The sequence below is a fragment of the Ranitomeya variabilis genome, chromosome 2, assembly GCF_051348905.1.
Source record: "Ranitomeya variabilis isolate aRanVar5 chromosome 2, aRanVar5.hap1, whole genome shotgun sequence".
Lineage (NCBI taxonomy): Eukaryota > Metazoa > Chordata > Amphibia > Anura > Dendrobatidae > Ranitomeya > Ranitomeya variabilis.
Window position 1 is genome coordinate 442,600,666 of NC_135233.1, and position 19,417 is coordinate 442,620,082.

The window sequence follows — 19,417 nt, forward strand, 5'->3', positions numbered from 1 at the left end:
ACGCCTATCTGGCATTGAAACGCGTTGTCCTTATAAAAAAAACCTTAACTGTCCATGTTTGCAGCACGTAATCCTTTCTCAATCAGAGCAGCCTTTTTACGTTTTTTTCCGTTTTATGGACTATTTTTTTTAACAGTTGAGATTTTAAATAATGGGGCACCACACCATCCCCTAAGTGGGGTGGGCAATACCTTTTTTTTTAATTTTCTCCTTAAATAGGGTAATATCGTGTGTGCTTTCTCCACAGCTCATACTATTTATTTTTCTGTGCATGATGGCTTTTATTTTCCATGAGTTGCATTTTGCCGTGGTACCAATATAGAGCACATAAAATGTATGAATTAGCTTTTATTTATTTTTGTGTCAGAGGGAAAAAAAAACAAAAATAACAGCCAATTTCCTCATTGTTCCTTTCTTTTATTTACAGTGCCTTGCGAAAGTATTTGGCCCCCTGGAACTTTTCAACCTTTTCCCACATATCATGCTTCAAACATAAAGATACCAAATGTACATTTTTGGTGAAGAATCAACAACAAGTGGAACACAATTGTGAAGTTGAACGAAATTTATTGATTATTTTAAATTTTGGGGAAATTCAAAAACTAAAAAGTGGGGCTGCAATTGTTACCACTCCGTTCGATGGCATCGGGTCCTAGGCTGCTCGCACAGCTGCCTCCTCGCTCCCTCGCTTCTCGGTCTGTGCTTTCCGCCGGGTGCCTGCACGGGCGCTTCGGCGCGCTTCTCCATCCTTGGCCACGCCTCCTATGGCCTGCGCAGGCCCTCTAGGACGCGGCCGCGTGCGTTCCCGTTTCCTTTATGCCCCCGTGTGACCTGACCCGGCAGAACTTCCTGTCCAATCACGGACAGGTGTCAGGTATTTCAGGCCTTCCTCCCTCTGTGGAGGTGCCTGATTATTGCGTTCTTTTTGCTATAGTTTGGCCCCTTTGCTGTCACTCGCTCAGGCCTGCCCACCTTGTCATTTAGTGTTGTCTCTATTTACCCCTTCATCCTCCGTTCCTGCCCTGTGCTCCTTGTTCCCATTTTCAGCTTTTCCCACCATTCCTGCCATTTCCTTCCTCTCCTATTTACCCTGCCAGTTTTCTCCATTTCTTCTCTTCTTCCGTTTGCCTTCCTCTCGGAGCCGACACCTGGTCCTGGGGTCTGTGGTTTTAGAGGTCCCAGAGCCTTTCCTAACTATCCCTGTATAACTGTATAGGGGTTGGAATATTCTGGAGTGCTCGCTCAGGGAAGGGTCATTTCCACGGTCCAGTGGGTCCACTCTAGCTACCAGCTCTCTGTGGCGTAACAGCAATATTATTCGGCCCCTATACTTTCAGTGCAGAAAACTCACTCCAGAAGGTCATTGTGGATGTCTGAATGATTCAATGTTGTCCTAAATGCCTAATGATGATAAATGTGACAAAGAAGGAAGGAGAAGACCGGGTTTCTCAATGTATCCGCGCTGACCACACATGATGGAAGTTTTCTTGAAAGCTTTATTGCGCCGACGCGTTTCGTGGCAATCTCCTGTAGATAAGCCCCTGATGCCGGTGGGCTTAGCTCATCTTCCATTTTGGGGGTGACATGTTCCCTTTAAAGCTCTACTGAGCCGAATCTGGAAGATACATATAGCATTTCTGGGATATCCTAAATCGTGGGGGAATGTGGAGGTATGAGATATATTTAGGAGAATGTGACTTGTCAGGTCCCAAGATATCCCTCAGGTAGGGCCATGGGATTTCTAAGAATACATAATTTCACATTTCCTGAAGCTACTCATGACACTGAGTTATACAAGGGTGTGAAGGAGGGCGGTGTAAAAAGTAAAAAAAATGCCAGTTTGCAGACTAGGAGACATTTGCATCAGATGGATGCCCGTGAAGTTGTATCAGGAAGTTATGTGACCAGAATTTAGTTAGACACTTCCGTGCTTCTGTCGTCTTTGATACTGTACCTCGTAATACCTCTGCTAGTGCTGATTGTTTATACACCACATTCTTCATAGGTGAAGGAACAGTAGCAGCTCACATACAAACCTGTTCGTCTGCCTGCAGCGCACAGTTCATTTATCAAAAGTCACATTACCCTTTTTGCCTAAATCCCTATTTAAATATTTTTCTACATTGTTCACTATTTTTATTCCACGTGATTTAAGTGTACGGAAATTTGCATTTCCATGAAAGGACAGAGGAGAAATTGCCCTAACAGTTCTGTTTAGTATATTATAAATAGCACCATGAAGTATCCAAGGCTCATTATAATAGAGCTATATAATAATGCTTTGCTGAACACTATTAATATGCATACGATGACCCAATAACAGTGTCCAGGTTGTGAGTTTTTCTTGGACCTCTTCAAATTCTTTATCTTGTACCCTCTAGCTTACTTTTGTCGGACAATTGGACTAGGTATGGGAAGACTTGGGAACATGGAGGCTCTTATAAAGGAATAGACTGAGGGATAAAAAAATCTTTATGTATTAGAGGCTTGGTACTACACATCTGCCTCCTATTCAAAACAATAGGAGGCGGATGTGTAGTACCCTGTGGCTGCCACTATCCGAAGGCGGAGCAGCTCCACAAGTGAGAGATTGGAGCGCCCCCAGGCAAGGGCAATGGGGTACTCAGCACCGGGTCCTTCAGTTCAGGGGATGTCACGGTGGCCTGACCCAGTCCGTGGCCCTTTGAGGGACGTCCAATAAAGGAATACATTTTTATTGTTTTGGGAAAGGTCTTTACAGGGGTAGTTTGTGACGCCACCTGTGGTATTCGGTCAGGGTGACCGACGCTTCTTAGGGGTTCGCTGGGGTGATGTTATGGCAGCAAGATGGTATACCTTCCCACAGGTGAAGTGTATCCCCAGGGCTTCCCAGAAGTGTAGGTGGTGATGGTGGATGATGTAAGTCGCAGTGAAGAACGAGGACACAAGGTTGCAGTCTCTTTACCTTTACTGAAGACTTCAGCATCCACAGTCCAGGGTACAGACCACAGGGTAGGCAGAGTCCGGCCGGTCCGAAGGCAAATCCAGAGTCCCCTTATCCAGGTGGAAATCAGTAGCCTTCCTCTAGCGCCTGTGTGTTGTAGTACCTCTCTGCTGAGCTTCTCGGTAAGGTCCTCACAACTATTGTAGATGTTCTAGATGTTATTTCTTCCTCTCTGTCCCCCAGATGGTATGGATAGGACAAACCCGTATGACTGATGGCCTGAGGCTTTTTACAGGGACCCTAGAGACGCCCCGATCCCCACAAGTTGCCACCATGTCTCCTAGGTATTAAGGTCGGGCAGCCAACTTGGAATTGACTGTCCTGCCGGTTTCTGGAGCAAGGCTTGGAGACGGTTGCTCCCTCGGTGTTCCGGCCACCGGCTTCGTGCCTCAGAAGGAGGCAGCCTATTACTGGGCAGAACTCCTTCTGGTGTTATCTCCTTGTGCTATGACTTAGTTTCTCACCCTCTACAACACAATTCTCTTTGTGTCCTTTCATAGGATGCTGCCGCACGTGGGGCAGCCGCAGCTCCGTGTCTTTCTGTCTCGCTAGGCCTCTGACAGGATCCCACCCCTGTCAGGGACCCTCTGTCTGCAGCTCCCATGTTCCTCCTTTCCCCCTGTCTGCCTGACAGGTGTTGCCTGGGCAAAGCCCAGTCAGCTTCTCCCTAACTTTCTATCCAGCCCACCAGTTTTACCCTTCTGTGAGGAGTCCCCTAGTAGATAGGAGCAAGGCTTCCCCTGGTGGACTGGAGTGTGAAGTGTGGTGTATGGTTTGTGATACCTGGTAGGAAGATCTCCTTTATTGCCATCAGACGTAATATCACTCCCCCTGGTGGAAGAACGACATCACTGTAACGACCAGGACTCTGGGGCGCTGCATACTTATGGCTGGTGGCTGCCGCCACCTATTGCAGCTGATCAGCGGGGTTGCTGGGTGTTGGACCCTGACCGATCAGACATTGATAACCTATCCTGAGGATAGGTCATCAATGCTAAAGTATTGGACAATCTCTTTTACTAAATAATATGTGAGAGGATTGAAGCTGAATCAGCCAATGTCATGATACGTATGGCAACCCAATGGGGGGTCAGTCAGCGGGTGGCGCAACCCACACACAATGTGATGGAAAAGGGGTGACGAAGGCCCTACCGATAGGGAAATGAAGGAAGGGACACCCCTGAGCTCAAACCTGAGCCTGTCCCTGCACTCCCCCAATGCCCTAAGTGGGTCCTTCCCCCCCACCACCATCAGGAACCTCGTCCTTCACTGTCACATCACACTGCCCTGGCTAGTGCACTGGCCGGCAAGGAGCGCTAGCCTCACCCAGCAGATGGTACCACATAGGGGATAGTGACGAACATAAAAGGGACGAGGAAAAAACACAATTAGCTTCCAGACTCCGCTGTCAAGCTCCACACCGCAGATGACACAGAAGCCGGACTCCAAACTCCAGAAACAGCAGACACCGAAGAGCTGCCACTGCAAGGCTGGTTTTCATAGAGGAACTCTATCACCAACAGTCAGCTGACGCATCACGTGACTATTTAAAGGATGGTGGAATTGGTCACCACCCACATCAGCTGACCTTGGAAATCTGCAGTTACAACAGATTGCCAGCGGGGGAAACTGACATTAAAGGTACTGTTACACTAAACGACTTACCAACGATCATGACCAGCGATGCGATCGTTGGTAAGTCGTTGTGTGGTCTGTTGTGAATTCTGCTCTTGGGCTCCCTCCGGTGGTTGTTGGTGGTAGTGCAGTTGTCTTGGGGTTGTAATGCGGGCAGGTGTTTCTGCTGATTGCAGCTCTATTAGGTATTTAGGTGTGCAGGATCCATGAGTCCATGCCAGTTGTCCATTGTACTTGGAGGGATTGCATCTCTCTCTGGCTCCTCATGCCCTGCTGCCAATTCAGCTAAGATAAGTGTCTGGTTTTTTGTCTCTGTGCACACATGCAGTATGCTTTGCAATTCAGTGCAATTCATTGTGTTTTTGTCCAGCTTAGACTTTGTTTGGATTTTTCAGTCATGCTGGATTCTCAGGAGATGCAGATATACTTTCTATGTCTTTAGTTAGATGTAGAATATTTGTATTATCTGCTGTGGATATTTTTAGGATTTTAACACTGACTGCTTAGAATTCTGTCCTATCCTTTTCTATTTAGCTAGAAGTGCCTCTTTTGCTAAATCCTGTTTTTCTGCCTGCGTGTGTTTTTCCTCTTATACTCACAGTCAGTATTTGTGGGGGGCTGCCTATCCTTTGGGGTTTTGCTCTGAGGCAAGATAGAATTCCCATTTCCATCTATAGGGGTATTTAGTCCTCCGGCTGTGTCGAGGTGTCTAGGACGTGTTAGGTACATCCCACGGCTACTTTTAGTTGCGGTGTTAGTTTAGGGTTTGCGGTCAGTACAGGTACCACCTACTCCTGAGAAAGTCTCTCATGCAGCTCCAAGGTCACCGGATCATAACAGTACAACTGGCCAACAATGAGTTAAATGCATCTCAGAAGAAGGGAAGAAAGAGCCATTTTTTTTTCTGTAGCCTGCTTTGTCTTTTCTTCCCTCTTTTCCTCTGGGTGACTGAGGAGTCTTGTGCTAGCATGGATGTTCAGGGATTAGTTTCTCGTATAGACCAGCTTGCTGCTAAGGTACAGGGTATTTCTGATTATATTGTTCAGACTCCGCTTTTAGAACCTAGGATTCCTACTCCTGATTTGTTTTTTTGGGGACAGGTCCAAATTTTTGAGTTTTAAAAACAATTGTAAACTGTTTTTTGCTCTGAAGCCTCGTTCCTCTGGTGATCCCATTCAGCAGGTTAAAATTGTCATCTCCCTGCTGCGTGGCGACCCTCAGGATTGGGCATTTTCCCTGGAATCTGGGAATCCGGCCTTGCTTAATGTAGATGCCTTTTTTCAGGCTCTAGGATTAATTATATGATGAACCAAATTCTGTGGATCAAGCGGAGAAGACCTTGTTGGCCCTGTCTCAGGGTCAAGAAGCGGCAGAATTGTATTGTCAGAAATTTAGAAAATGGTCTGTGCTGACTAAATGGAATGAGGATGCTTTGGCGGCAATTTTCAGAAAGGGTCTTTCTGAGTCTGTTAAAGATGTTATGGTGGGGTTTCCCACGCCTGTTGGTCTAAGTGATTCTATGTCTCTGGCCATTCAGATTGATCGGCGCTTGCGGGAGCGCAGAACTGTGCGCGCTGTGGCGTTGTCCTCAGAGCGGATGCCTGAGCCTATGCAGTGTGATAGGATTCTGTCTAGAACGGAACAACAAGGATTCAGACGTCAGAATAGGTTGTGTTTTTATTGTGGCGATGCTTCTCATGTCATTTCAGTCTGCCCAAAGCGTACAAAGAGAATCGCTAGTTCAGTTACCATCGGGACTGTACAACCTAAATTTCTGTTATCTGTGACCTTGATCTGCTCATTGTCGTCATTTTCTGTCATGGCGTTTGTGGATTCAGGCGCCGCTTTGAACTTAATGGACTTTGAATTTGCCAGGCGTTGTGGTTTCCCCTTGCAGTCTTTGCAGAACCCTATTCCTTTAAGGGGCATTGATGCTACACATTTGGCTAAAAATAAACCCCAGTTTTGGACACAGGTGACCATGTGCATGGCGCCAGCCCATCAGGAAGATTGTCGTTTTCTGGTGTTGCATAATTTGCATGATGCTATTGTGCTGGGTTTTCCATGGTTGCAGATACATAATCCTGTGTTGGATTGGAAGTCTATGTCTGTGACTAGTTGGGGTTGTCAAGGGGTTCATAATGACATTCCTGTGATGTCAATCTCCTCTTCCTCCTCTTCTGAAGTTCCAGAGTTTTTGTCTGATTTTCAGGATGTATTCGATGAGCCCAAGTCCAGTTCCCTTCCACCGCATAGGGACTGTGATTGTGCTATTGACTTGATTCCTGGCTGTAAGTTTCCTAAGGGCCGACTTTTCAACCTGTCTGTGCCGGAACATACCGCCATGCGGAGTTATGTTAAGGAGTCTTTGGAGAAAGGGCATATTCGGCCATCTTCTTCAGCGTTGGGAGCGGGTTTTATTTTTTGTTGCTAAGAAGGATGGCTCCTTGAGACCCTGTATTGATTATCGCCTCTTGAATAAGATCACGGTCAAGTTTCAATACCCTTTACCTTTGCTTTCCGATTTGTTTTCCAGGATTAATGGGGCTAGTTGGTTTACTAAAATTGACCTTCGGGGGGCATATAATCTTGTTCGTATTAAGCAGGGTGACGAATGAAAAACTGCATTTAATACGCCCGAAGGCCATTTTGAATACCTTGTGATGCCATTCGGGCTCTCTAATGCTCCATCTGTTTTTCAGTCCTTCATGCATGATATCTTCCGGAATTATCTTGATAAATTCATGATTGTATATTTGGATGACATCTTAATTTTTTTTCCGATGATTGGGAGTCTCATGTGAAACAGGTCAGGATGGTATTTCAGATCCTTCGTGATAATCCTTTGTTTGTGAAGGGGTCTAAGTGTCTCTTTGGAGTGCAGAAGGTTTCTTTTTTGGGCTTTATTTTTTCTCCCTCATCTATAGAGATGGATCCGGTTAAGGTTCAGGCCAGTCATGATTGGATTCAACCCACATCTGTGAAGAGCCTTCAGAAATTTTTGGGCTTTGCTCATTTTTATCGCCGTTTCATTGCTAACTTCTCCAGTGTGGTTAAACCCCTGACCAATTTGACGAAGAAAGGCGCTGATGTAACGAATTGGTCCCCTGTGGCTGTCTCTGCCTTTCAGGAGCTTAAACGCCGATTTACTTCTGCCCCGGTGTTGCGTCAGCCAGATGTTTCTCTTCCGTTTCAGGTTGAGGTTGACGCTTCTGAGATTGGGGCAGGGGCCGTTTTCTCTCAGAGGAATTCTGGTGGTTCCTTGATGAAACCGTGTGCCTTCTTTTCCCGTAAGTTTTCGCCTGCTGAACGCAATTATGATGTCGGCAATCGGGAGTTGTTGGCTATGAAGTGGGCGTTTGAGGAATGGCGACATTGGCTTGAGGGAGCCAAGCATCGTATTGTGGTCTTGACCGATCATAAAAATCTGATTTACCTCGAATCTGCCAAGCGGCTGAATCCTAGACAGGCTCGATGGTCCCTGTTTTTCTCTTGTTTTGATTTCGTGGTCTCGTATCTTCCGGGTTCTAAGAATGTTAAGGCTGATGCCCTCTCTAGGAGTTTTTTGCCTGATTCTCCTGAGGTATTTGAGCCGGTCGGCATTCTGAAGGAAGGGGTGGTCCTTTCTGCCATTTCCCCTGATTTGCGACGGGTTCTGCAGGAATTTCAGGCTGACAAACCTGACCGCTGTCCTGTGGGGAAACTGATTGTTCCTGATAGATGGACTAGTAGAGTGATTTCTGAGGTTCACTGTTCTGTGTTGGCTGGTCATCCTGGTATTTTTGGTACCAGAGATTTGGTTGGTAGGTCCTTTTGGTGGCCTTCTTTGTCGCGTGATGTGCGTTCTTTTGTGCAGTCCTGTGGGACTTGTGCGCGGGCCAAGCCTTGTTGTTCCCGTTCTAGTGGGTTGCTTTTGCCTTTGCCGGTCCCTGAGAGGCCCTGGACGCATATTTCTATGGATTTTATTTCAGATCTTCCGGTTTCCCAGAGGATGTCGGTTATCTGGGTGGTTTGTGACCGGTTTTCTAAGATGGTTCATTTGGTGCCTTTGCCTAAATTGCCTTCCTCTTCGGATTTGGTTCCGTTGTTTTTTCAGCATGTGGTTCGTTTGCATGGTATTCCGGAGAATATTGTGTCCGACAGAGGTTCCCAGTTTGTTTCTAGGTTTTGGCGGGCCTTTTGTGCTAGGCTGGGCATTGATTTGTCTTTTTCTTCCGCATTTCATCCTCAGACAAATGGCCAGACCGAGTGAACTAATCAGACTTTGGAAACTTATTTGAGATGCTTTGTGTCTGCTGATCAGGATGATTGGGTGGCTTTCTTGCCATTGGCCGAGTTTGCCCTTAATAATCAGGCTAGTTCGGCTACCTTGGTTTCGCCTTTTGTAATTTTGGTTTTCATCCTCGTTTTTCTTCGGGGCAAGTTGAACCTTCTGATTGTCCTGGTGTGGATTCTGTGGTTGACAGGTTGCAGCAGATTTGGGCTCATGTGGTGGACAATTTGGTGTTGTCTCAGGAAGAGGCTCAGCGTTTTGCTAACCGTCGTTGGTGTGTTGGTTCCCGACTTCGGGTTGGGGATTTGGTCTGGTTGTCTTCCCGTCATGTTCCTATGAAGGTTTCTTCCCCTAAGTTTAAGCCTCGGTTTATTGGTCCTTATAGGATTTCTGAGATTATCAATCCGGTGTCTTTTCGTTTGGCCCTTCCGGCCTCTTTTGCCATCCATAATGTTTTCCATAGATCTTTATTGTGGAAATATGTGGTGCCCGTTGTTCCCTCGGTTGATCCTCCTGCTCCTGTGTTGGTTGATGGGGAGTTGGAGTATGTTGTTGAGAAGATTTTGGATTCTCGCTTTTCGAGGCGGAGGCTTCAGTACCTTGTCAAATGGAAGGGTTATGGCCAGGAGGATAATTCTTGGGTTTTTGCCTCTGATGTCCATGCTGCTGATTTGGTCCGTGCCTTTCATCTGGCTCATCCTGATCGGCCTGGGGGCTCTGGTGAGGGTTCGGTGACCCCTCTTCAAGGGGGGGGGGTACTGTTGTGAATTCTGCTCTTGGGCTCCCTCCGGTGGTTGTTGGTGGTAGTGCAGTTGTCTTGGGGTTGTAATGCGGGCAGGTGTTTCTGCTGATTGCAGCTCTATTAGGTATTTAGGTGTACAGGATCCATGAGTCCATTCCAGTTGTCCATTGTACTTGGAGGGATTGCATCTCTCTCTGGCTCCTCATGCCCTGCTGCCAATTCAGCTAAGATAAGTGTCTGGTTTTTAGTCTCTGTGCACACATGCAGTGTGCTTTGCAATTCAGTGCAATTCATTGTGTTTTTGTCCAGCTTAGACTTTGTTTGGATTTTTCAGTCATGCTGGATTCTCAGGAGATGCAGATATACTTTCTATGTCTTTAGTTAGATGTAGAATATTTGTATTATCTGCTGTGGATATTTTTAGGATTTTAATACTGACCGCTTAGAATTCTGTCCTATCCTTTTCTATTTAGCTAGAAGTGCCTCTTTTGCTAAATCCTGTTTTTCTGCCTGCGTGTGTTTTTCCTCTTATACTCACAGTCAATATTTGTGGGGGGCTGCCTATCCTTTGGGGTTCTGCTCTGAGGCAAGATAGAATTCCCATTTCCATCTATAGGGGTATTTAGTCCTCCGGCTGTGTCGAGGTGTCTAGGACATGTTAGGTACATCCCACGGCTACTTTTAGTTGCGGTGTTAGTTTAGGGTTTGCGGTCAGTACAGGTACCACCTACTCCTGAGAAAGTCTCTCATGCGGCTCCAATGTCACCGGATCATAACAGTGGTCGCTGGGGAGCTGTCACACAGACCGCTCTCTCCAGTGACCAACGATCAGGGGAACGACTTCGGCATCGTTGAAACTGTCTTCAACGATGCCGAAGTCCCCCTGCAGCACCCGAGTAACCAGGGCAAACATCGTGTTACTAAGTGCAGGGCCGCGCTTAGTAACCTGATATTTACCCTGGTTACCATTGTAAAAGTAACGTCACCGCTGTGCTCTGCTTTACGGCCGGCCGGCGCTGACACATTCAGTGCAGGGAAGCCGCCGGCGGGGGACGTGACAGACATCAGAAGGTGAGTATGTAGTGTTTTTTTTTTTACTTTTACAATGGTAACCAGGGTAAATATCGGGTTACTAAGCGTGGCCCTGCGCTTAGTAACCCGATATTTACCCTGGTTACAAGTGAACACATCGCTGGATCGGTGTCACACACACCGATCCAGCGATGACAGCGGGTGATCAGCGACAAAATAAAGTTCTGGACTTCTAGCTCCGACCAGCGATATCACAGCGGGATCCAGATCGCTGCTGCGTGTCAAACACAACGAGATCGCTATCCAGGACGCTGCAACGTCACGGATCGTCGTCGTTCTCGCTGCAAAGTTGCTTAGTGTGAAGGTACCTTTACCCCACACTGGTCCTGAAAGGAAAAAAGCTACATTTAAAACATCGTGGAAGCAGAGCTGTCACAAATCCAAAAATGTTCGTGACAGCCACCCTACTTTTAGTTGCTAGTCTGTCAAGGGCTCACATATCCTTCGTTGTTACTAAAAGGTAATTTTGTTGTGGTGGAGATCCTACCTAGCTACTCCAGTTGCCATAATAATAATATGCAACTGCCTTATTGAGGCTAGTTTCTGTTGTCTATTACCTTGTTGTGTAATCATACCCAAGTATTTTTGTTGCTCAGAATTGTGCCTATTCCAATTTTTAGGTGTATAATAATCCCTATTACAGCCATGGTGTTTTATTGCTTTTATCTTTGAGTCTGGTGCTTTGACTGAAGTGCAACGTCGCTATTGCTTTGAAGCGCTGGGGTCCTGGGTACAAATCCCATCATTGACGACATTCGCATGAAGTTCGTATGTTCTCCCCGTGTTTGTGTAGGCATTCTCTGATTTCCGTCCACACTGCAAAGTAATACTGAGAGGGAATTTAGATTGTGAGCCTCAACAGGGACAATGATAACAATAGCTGCGGAATATGTTGGCTCTATATAAGCAAGCATAATAAATGCAGTAGGTTCTATTAAGAGGTAAAGTGGACCTTTAACCATTTTTTACATGGTAAACTGGCCAAATCATGACATAGTGGCTGAAGATCTGAATAATAGGTAGCTATTTACTTTCATTTTTCATTTCAATTGTGGAAATATTAGCTTGGAAGTTTTATGTGCAAAATTCCACTGTAACCAAAGGGGATTTAACAGAGATTCTTGTCTGGAGGCGCTTGCTTTTTCCCCTGTATGACTTTTCCCAATTATAGGCAGGCAGAAGCTTAGAATCGTCTTTCTCTGTGTGATCTGGGAAGACTGATGTGTGTAACCATGATTTTACTGCTGGTACCTACTGGTATTAAATGTGGGAGGAGGAAAGCAGATATGTGTGTCATTACGTACGCCGCTCTGCATCTATGCTAGATGGGATAGGCCTCATCCACCAGGGCCAGTAAAACCCATGGTGGGCCCCACTGCCTTGCTGTACTGTGATGGCCTCCACTCTCTCAATGCTGTGAGATAAGAGCTCGTACCAAAATCATAAATAAACCAAGGAATCAACATCAAAAAGTGAACATATATTCCCTTACAAAATACTATTTTAATGATCCAATATTAAAAAAACACCTACCCAGTGAAATATCTGGAATATACCATTATAAATAGACCGACCAAAAAACAAACCTACAGTGACCCTGCAATAAGCCTTACTGAGAAACCTGCCTGACTTTGGAGGTTGGCACCCTAATAACGAGTTTGGTGCCCCCACTCACCGAGGACTATCTCTCACTCCCCTAAATCATCCTACCAATAAAGGTGGGAAAACAATATTAGTATAGGACAGTGATGAAAAAAAGCAGGAGACCATACAACATGATAAAGTATACACGGCTTGCAAGTATGCAGTAGGCCAAGAAAAGATATAAATATAAATAACAATATTAAATTATCATCCCACACACTGATCAGTGTTCCAATTATATTGTAATAATTATAAGGGATAACTCAGGAGACTCTTTGCGTGGAACAAGACAACTACAGGACACAGTTTTATAAGTGGTAAAGTCTATATTATCACACGGTGATTCAAACAGGTGCAGAGAGAAACTCAAGTCCACAACACTTGGTGTAAATATTAAACGCAGCTTAGCAGTCTATAGGAAACTTCAGAGGAAAATGCAATCAAGCAGAAAGTCTATGAAGCACAATTATTCTTGAGGAAACTTGACACAAATAAATCCTTGTCTTAGTCCAAACACAGATAGATATGCTTATAAGGCAGTTCAAATAATATATTAGCTCAACCAGGGAGGCCTGGTTAATAGTCTCAGGTTTTTGCAGAGCAGTAAACGCTTACATGTCCAGCAAATACAGATGGAAGTAAATACAAGCAGCAGATGAAGGAGGATTACTGGAACGTGTGTATACATTACCAAAGAAGGGTCCAATAGTGGAACAGCCACCTCCAATCAACACAATAAACTCATATTCACCAGAAAAATAACTGGTGAAATACCGAGGCTAAGACAAAAATAGGTAAAATAGATGTTTTTATTAATAAAGAAAATATAAAATCTTACATAGAACAAGACAAGGGAATTTCCAAAATACGAAATAACTGATGGTCACACACTTGTAAGAATCCACTGTTCATGGCAGTACATAATTTCACAGTTTCAACGGGAACATATAGGTAAGTAATATGTTGCTCATTTAAATAAAATGCACCTTGCAGAAATATATTATTATCCCTTTAAGTGAAGCAAGGCAAAGCAAGTTTACTGACTACACAAGACTCCTTTGAAAAAGATGTTAGATTTATGTATATATGAACATTAGATATATCCTAACCTGATGCATATAAAGTTCATAATACTGTGCAAATATGCTTTTCAACTGAACCGAGTAACAGCAATAATAACTGGCATTATGTAAAGTGCTCCGTGCTGTACAAAGGATGCATATTATGAAGCGACCAGAGACAAAAGGAGGGACTAGAGTCTAATGTGCAGTAAAGAATAACTGTACCCCAATCTATACATGTCATTACTTACATAAGGGAGACCATCAGTGACCCCGACAGCGCCGTTTCGCCATATTGGCTTCCTCAAATGGGGGCGTGTTTGTGTGCTATATTGTCCGTGCTTTTAAACCCACTTCGCGCGCGCATCCACAACTGATTCAGACGTCAGCGTCCCCGGCATATGTTTGTGCATGCGTCGTTTTGCGGGCTTCCTCTGATGTAAAAAGTGACTTCCCTTGCCGCATGCCTGGAACGCAGGCGTGGAACGCACTGCATCCAGTAGAGGGCGGGGTAGGAAGTCACAGAGTCGCCCCAAACCGCGCATGCGCTAGCCGTGCGCTGAGCTGAATAGAAAAAGGTGAAAAAGAAGAAGAAAATCATGAAAAAACTAAACGGACTGTGATACTGGCCAGTCCGGTGCCAGGAAAGGTGAATGATGGCCGTGTAATAGAAGACGGGAAGTGAAAGTAAATATACATAATCCTTATAATAAAGGACATATAAAATATGTGCATATTAAATAAATAAAGATAAATATAGGCTACATAAGTATATATAAAGGACAAGTGAATAAATTAGGTGATAAAAAATAATAACATACGATTATTAATCACTAGATGGCAGCCCGATTCTAAAGAATCGGGAGTCTAGAATCCATATATACTTTATTTATTCAAATGTAAGAATAATACAATTAATAAATAATAGTAAGAAAGAACAAAAAATGGCTGCACTCACCAGCTCTTGACAATTCTTGACAGTACGGCACATTTCTGATTGGTCGCTCGCGGCAGGCGGCAACCAATCAGAAAAGTGCCGTGCACCACGAAGGCATATATCTTTGTCCACCCTGAGCGGGTGTAGGACGCTGGTGACGTCACTTATCTCCGGACATTATCTCCGGACAAAGCCACGGAAGTTGGCACAAATTGCCGGAAGTAGTATTCTAGGCAATTATATATTAGATTTTAATGTTATCAGTGTTTACCTTTGAATGTTTATATTGTATTGTCCTGTCACCAGCCATGTGTACGATTATCGGCCGAAAGCCTCTCTGGAACCAATAATCACCCCATGTAAAGGTATCTTTATAAGTTAAAGATTCAGAATACTATGACTTTTATCATATCCTGAACAGTCAAGTTTTTTATGAACCGTTAAGGTTTTCTGGTTGAAGTAAAAAAAACTCTGAGTGTTTACAGTTTGAAACCATAAAATGTTGAAAAATTATGTCATTCTTGAGTATATCACTCAATGGTGCTCATAAACGTGTCAAATTTGATCTATAATATACTTTAATATACGTTACTTTAATCTTTAATATACTTAAGAACAGGGCCCCAGACATCACACAGGGGGTCTGAAACACCGCACAGTGGTCCAAAATATCGCTGTGCTCTGCCTGGGGCCCCATATGCTGCCTGGGGCCCCTGTGCTCTGCCTGGGGCCCCATATGCTGCCTGGGGCCCCTGTGCTCTGCCTGGGGCCCCATGTTCTGCCTGGGGCCCCTGTGCTCTGCCTGGGGCCACTGTGCTCTGCCTGGGGCCCCATATGCTGCCTGGGGCCCCTGTGCTCTGCCTGGGGCCCCATATGCTGCCTGGGGCCCCTGTGCTCTGCCTGGGGCCCCATATGCTGCCTGGGGCCCCTGTGCTCTGCCTGGGGCCCCTGTGCTCTGCCTGGGGCCCCATGTTCTGCCTGGGGCCCCTGTGCTCTGCCTGGGGCCACTGTGCTCTGCCTGGGGCCCCATATGCTGCCTGGGGCCCCTGTGCTCTGCCTGGGGCCACTGTGCTCTGCCTGGGGCCCCATGGGCTGCCTGGGGCCCCTGTGCTCTGCCTGGGACCACTGTGCTCTGCCTGGGGCCCCATATGCTGCCTGGGGCCCCTGTGCTCTGCCTGGGGCCACTGTGCTCTGCCTGGGGCCCCATATGCTGCCTGGGGCCCCTGTGCTCTGCCTGGGTGTAGGACACTGGTGACGTCACTTATCTCCGGACATTAGCTCCGGACATTAGCTCCGGACATTATCTCCGGACATTAGCTCCGGACATTAGCTCCGGACATTATCTCCGGACAAAGCCACGGAAGTTGGCACAAATTGCAGGAAGTAGTATTCTAGGCAATTATATATTAGATACTGATGATCTTTACATTATATTTAACATAAGAAGTCAGACACATACTTATAAAGTGATAATTACATGAACATATGTGTATATACATTCAAATACATAGATGAATAAATACAATTTGACATATTTAGTGCTATCAAATACTAGACAAAAAAGGGGGAGTAAAGATAACTTCATCATCAGTGAGATGCGTAGCTTCCCATAAGTAGAACACTTCAAAGGACAAATTCAGATGATCCATGTGGTATACAGGCCATCTTGCGCATATCATTAGGGACTGGACAAGCACTCCAGGTATACAATCCTCACTATATAAAGAACAGACAGAGTAAGTTAAAATACAGACACACAAACACAGATAAGTAAAAATTTTAAAAACAGGAATATAGGAGGAGTGTTTCAACATTATGTATATTTCATAGGATCCATACCCTGCAATATTCTATAAGAATGCCGTAAACCCCAAATTTTCATTTAGGCCATCTGGAGCCATAGTACCCAGGAGGTAGATCCATTTGCTCTCCCTCTGAGCCAGAGCTTTATTCAGATTTCCTCCTCTAGGCCCCAGATGAACCTGATCAATAGCCTGTATCTTCAGACCAGAGGGGTCGCATTGATGATATAACTTAAAATGCCTCGGAAGAGTTTTTAATAAGGTGATATCTTCCACTGTAGATACTTTCTCTATATCTCTTACATGTTCTCTAGTTCTTATTCTGAGTTCACGAGTGGTGAGGCCTACGTATACCTTCTTGCATGGACAACAAGCGTGGTACACAACCCCCTTTGAGGAGCAGGTAAGTTTTTTCCAGATCTTAAAGGTTCTAGTACCGTCATGGTTATGGAAGCATGTACTTTTAAAATGATTACTACATGCTTTGCAGTCATTACAAGGAAAAAATCCTTGAAATTTCGGTTCCATTTTCTCCATGGACTGATTTAAATAGTGTCTATGTACCAGGAAATCGCCCAGGTTCTTAGACCGTCTGGGAATCAAAAGTGGTCGTTTTGGTAGAATCTTTCTCAAGATGGGATCAGATTGCAAAATCGCCCAGTGTTTTTTAAAAATTTTAACCAATTCAGGCCATTGCCAAATCAGGAAGATCTTTCAGGAAGAGGTTGTCGTCGGTAGCGACTCCATTCATGGTTGAAGTCGCTACATCGACGACATTATCTTCATATGGGAGGGTTCTGTTGAAAATTTATTGCTACTCATGGAAAGGCTGAATCAGAATGAGCTCAACATCAAGCTCACTTTCAATTATGGGAGAAAAGTTGATTTTTTGGACCTTAAAATTGAAGCCCTTGCAGATGGATATGTAATCACGGATGTATTTAGAAAGGAGACGGCGACTAATAGTCTGCTACATGCATCCTCAGCCCATCATAGATCTACATTAAAAGGCATCCCAACTGGCCAATTCATGAGGCTTAAAAGAATATGTACCACGGAAGAAGATTTAATACGACAAGCATCAGATCTGGCCGATAGGCTAGTTGACCGTGGATACAGCAAAAGGATCATCAAAAGAGGTTTTAAAAAAGCAATCAGGCACACTAGAGAGGAGCTCCTGTATAAGCAGAATATAATTAGAAAAGAGACAACGGAGACCTCCAATTATGTTAGATTTATCACTGAAAATAATAAGCAATGGCCTGAATTGGTTACAATTTTTAAAAAACACTGGGCGATTTTGCAATCTGATCCCATCTTGAGAAAGATTCTACCAAAACGACCACTTTTGACTCCCAGACGGTCTAAGAACCTGGGCGATTTCCTGGTACATAGCCACGTTTTAAATCAGTCCATGGAGAAAATGGAACCGAAATTTCAAGGATTTTTTCCTTGTAATGACTGCAAAGCATGTAGTAATCATTTTAAAAGTACATGCTTCCATAACCATGACGGTACTAGAACCTTTAAGATCTGGAAAAAACTTACCTGCTCCTCAAAGGGGGTTGTGTACCACGCTTGTTGTCCATGCAAGAAGGTATACGTAGGCCTCACCACTCGTGAACTCAGAATAAGAACTAGAGAACATGTAAGAGATATAGAGAAAGCGTCTACAGTGGAAGATATCACCTTATTAAAAACTCTTCCGAGGCATTTTAAGTTATATCATCAATGCGACCCCTCTGGTCTGAAGATACAGGCTATTGATCAGGTTCATCTGGGGCCTAGAGGAGGAAATCTGAGTAAAGCTCTGGCTCAGAGGGAGAGCAAATGGATCTACCTCCTGGGTACTATGGCTCCAGATGGCCTAAATGAAAATTTGGGGTTTACGGCATTCTTATAGAATATTGCAGGGTATGGATCCTATGAAATATACATAATGTTGAAACACTCCTCCTATATTCCTGTTTTTAAACTTTTTACTTATCTGTGTTTGTGTGTCTGTATTTTAACTTATTCTGTCTGTTCTTTATATAGTGAGGATTGTATACCTGGAGTGCTTGTCCAGTCCCTAATGATATGCGCAAGATGGCCTGTATACCATATGGATCATCTGAATTTGTCCTTTGAAGTGTTCTACTTATGGGAAGCTACGCATCTCACTGATGATGAAGTTATCTTTACTCCCCGTTTTTTCTCTAGTATTTGATAGCACTAAATATGTCAAATTGTATTTATTCATCTATGTATTTGAATGTATATACACATATGTTCATGTAATTATCACTTTATAAGTATGTGTCTGACTTCTTATGTTAAATATAATGTAAAGATCATCAGTATGATTAATAATCGTATGTTATTATTTTTTAGCACCTAATTTATTCACTTGTCCTTTATATATACTTATGTAGCCTATATTTATCTTTATTTATTTAATATGCACATATTTTATATGTCCTTTATTATAAGGATTATGTATATTTACTTTCACTTCCCGTCTTCTATTACACGGCCATCATTCACCTTTCCTGGCACCGGACTGGCCAGTATCACAGTCCGTTTAGTTTTTTCATGATTTTCTTCTTCTTTTTCACCTTTTTCTATTCAGCTCAGCGCACGGCTAGCGCATGCGCGGTTTGGGGCGACTCTGTGACTTCCTACCCCGCCCTCTACTGGATGCAGTGCGTTCCACGCCTGCGTTCCAGGCGTGCGGCAAGGGAAGTCACTTTTTACATCAGAGGAAGCCCGCAAAACGACGCATGCGCAAACATATGCCGGGGACGCTGACGTCTGAATCAGTTGTGGATGCGCGCGCGCGAAGTGGGTTTAAAAGCACGGACAATATAGCACACAAACACGCCCCCATTTGAGGAAGCCAATATGGCGAAACGGCGCTGTCGGGGTCACTGATGGTCTCCCTTATGTAAGTAATGACATGTATAGATTGGGGTACAGTTATTCTTTACTGCACATTAGACTCTAGTCCCTCCTTTTGTCTCTGGTCGCTTCATAATATGCATCCTTTGTACAGCACGGAGCACTTTACATAATGCCAGTTATTATTGCTGTTACTCGGTTCAGTTGAAAAGCATATTTGCACAGTATTATGCACGTTATATGCATCAGGTTAGGATATATCTAATGTTCATATATACATAAATCTAACATCTTTTTCAAAGGAGTCTTGTGTAGTCAGTAAACTTGCTTTGCCTTGCTTCACTTAAAGGGATAATAATATATTTCTG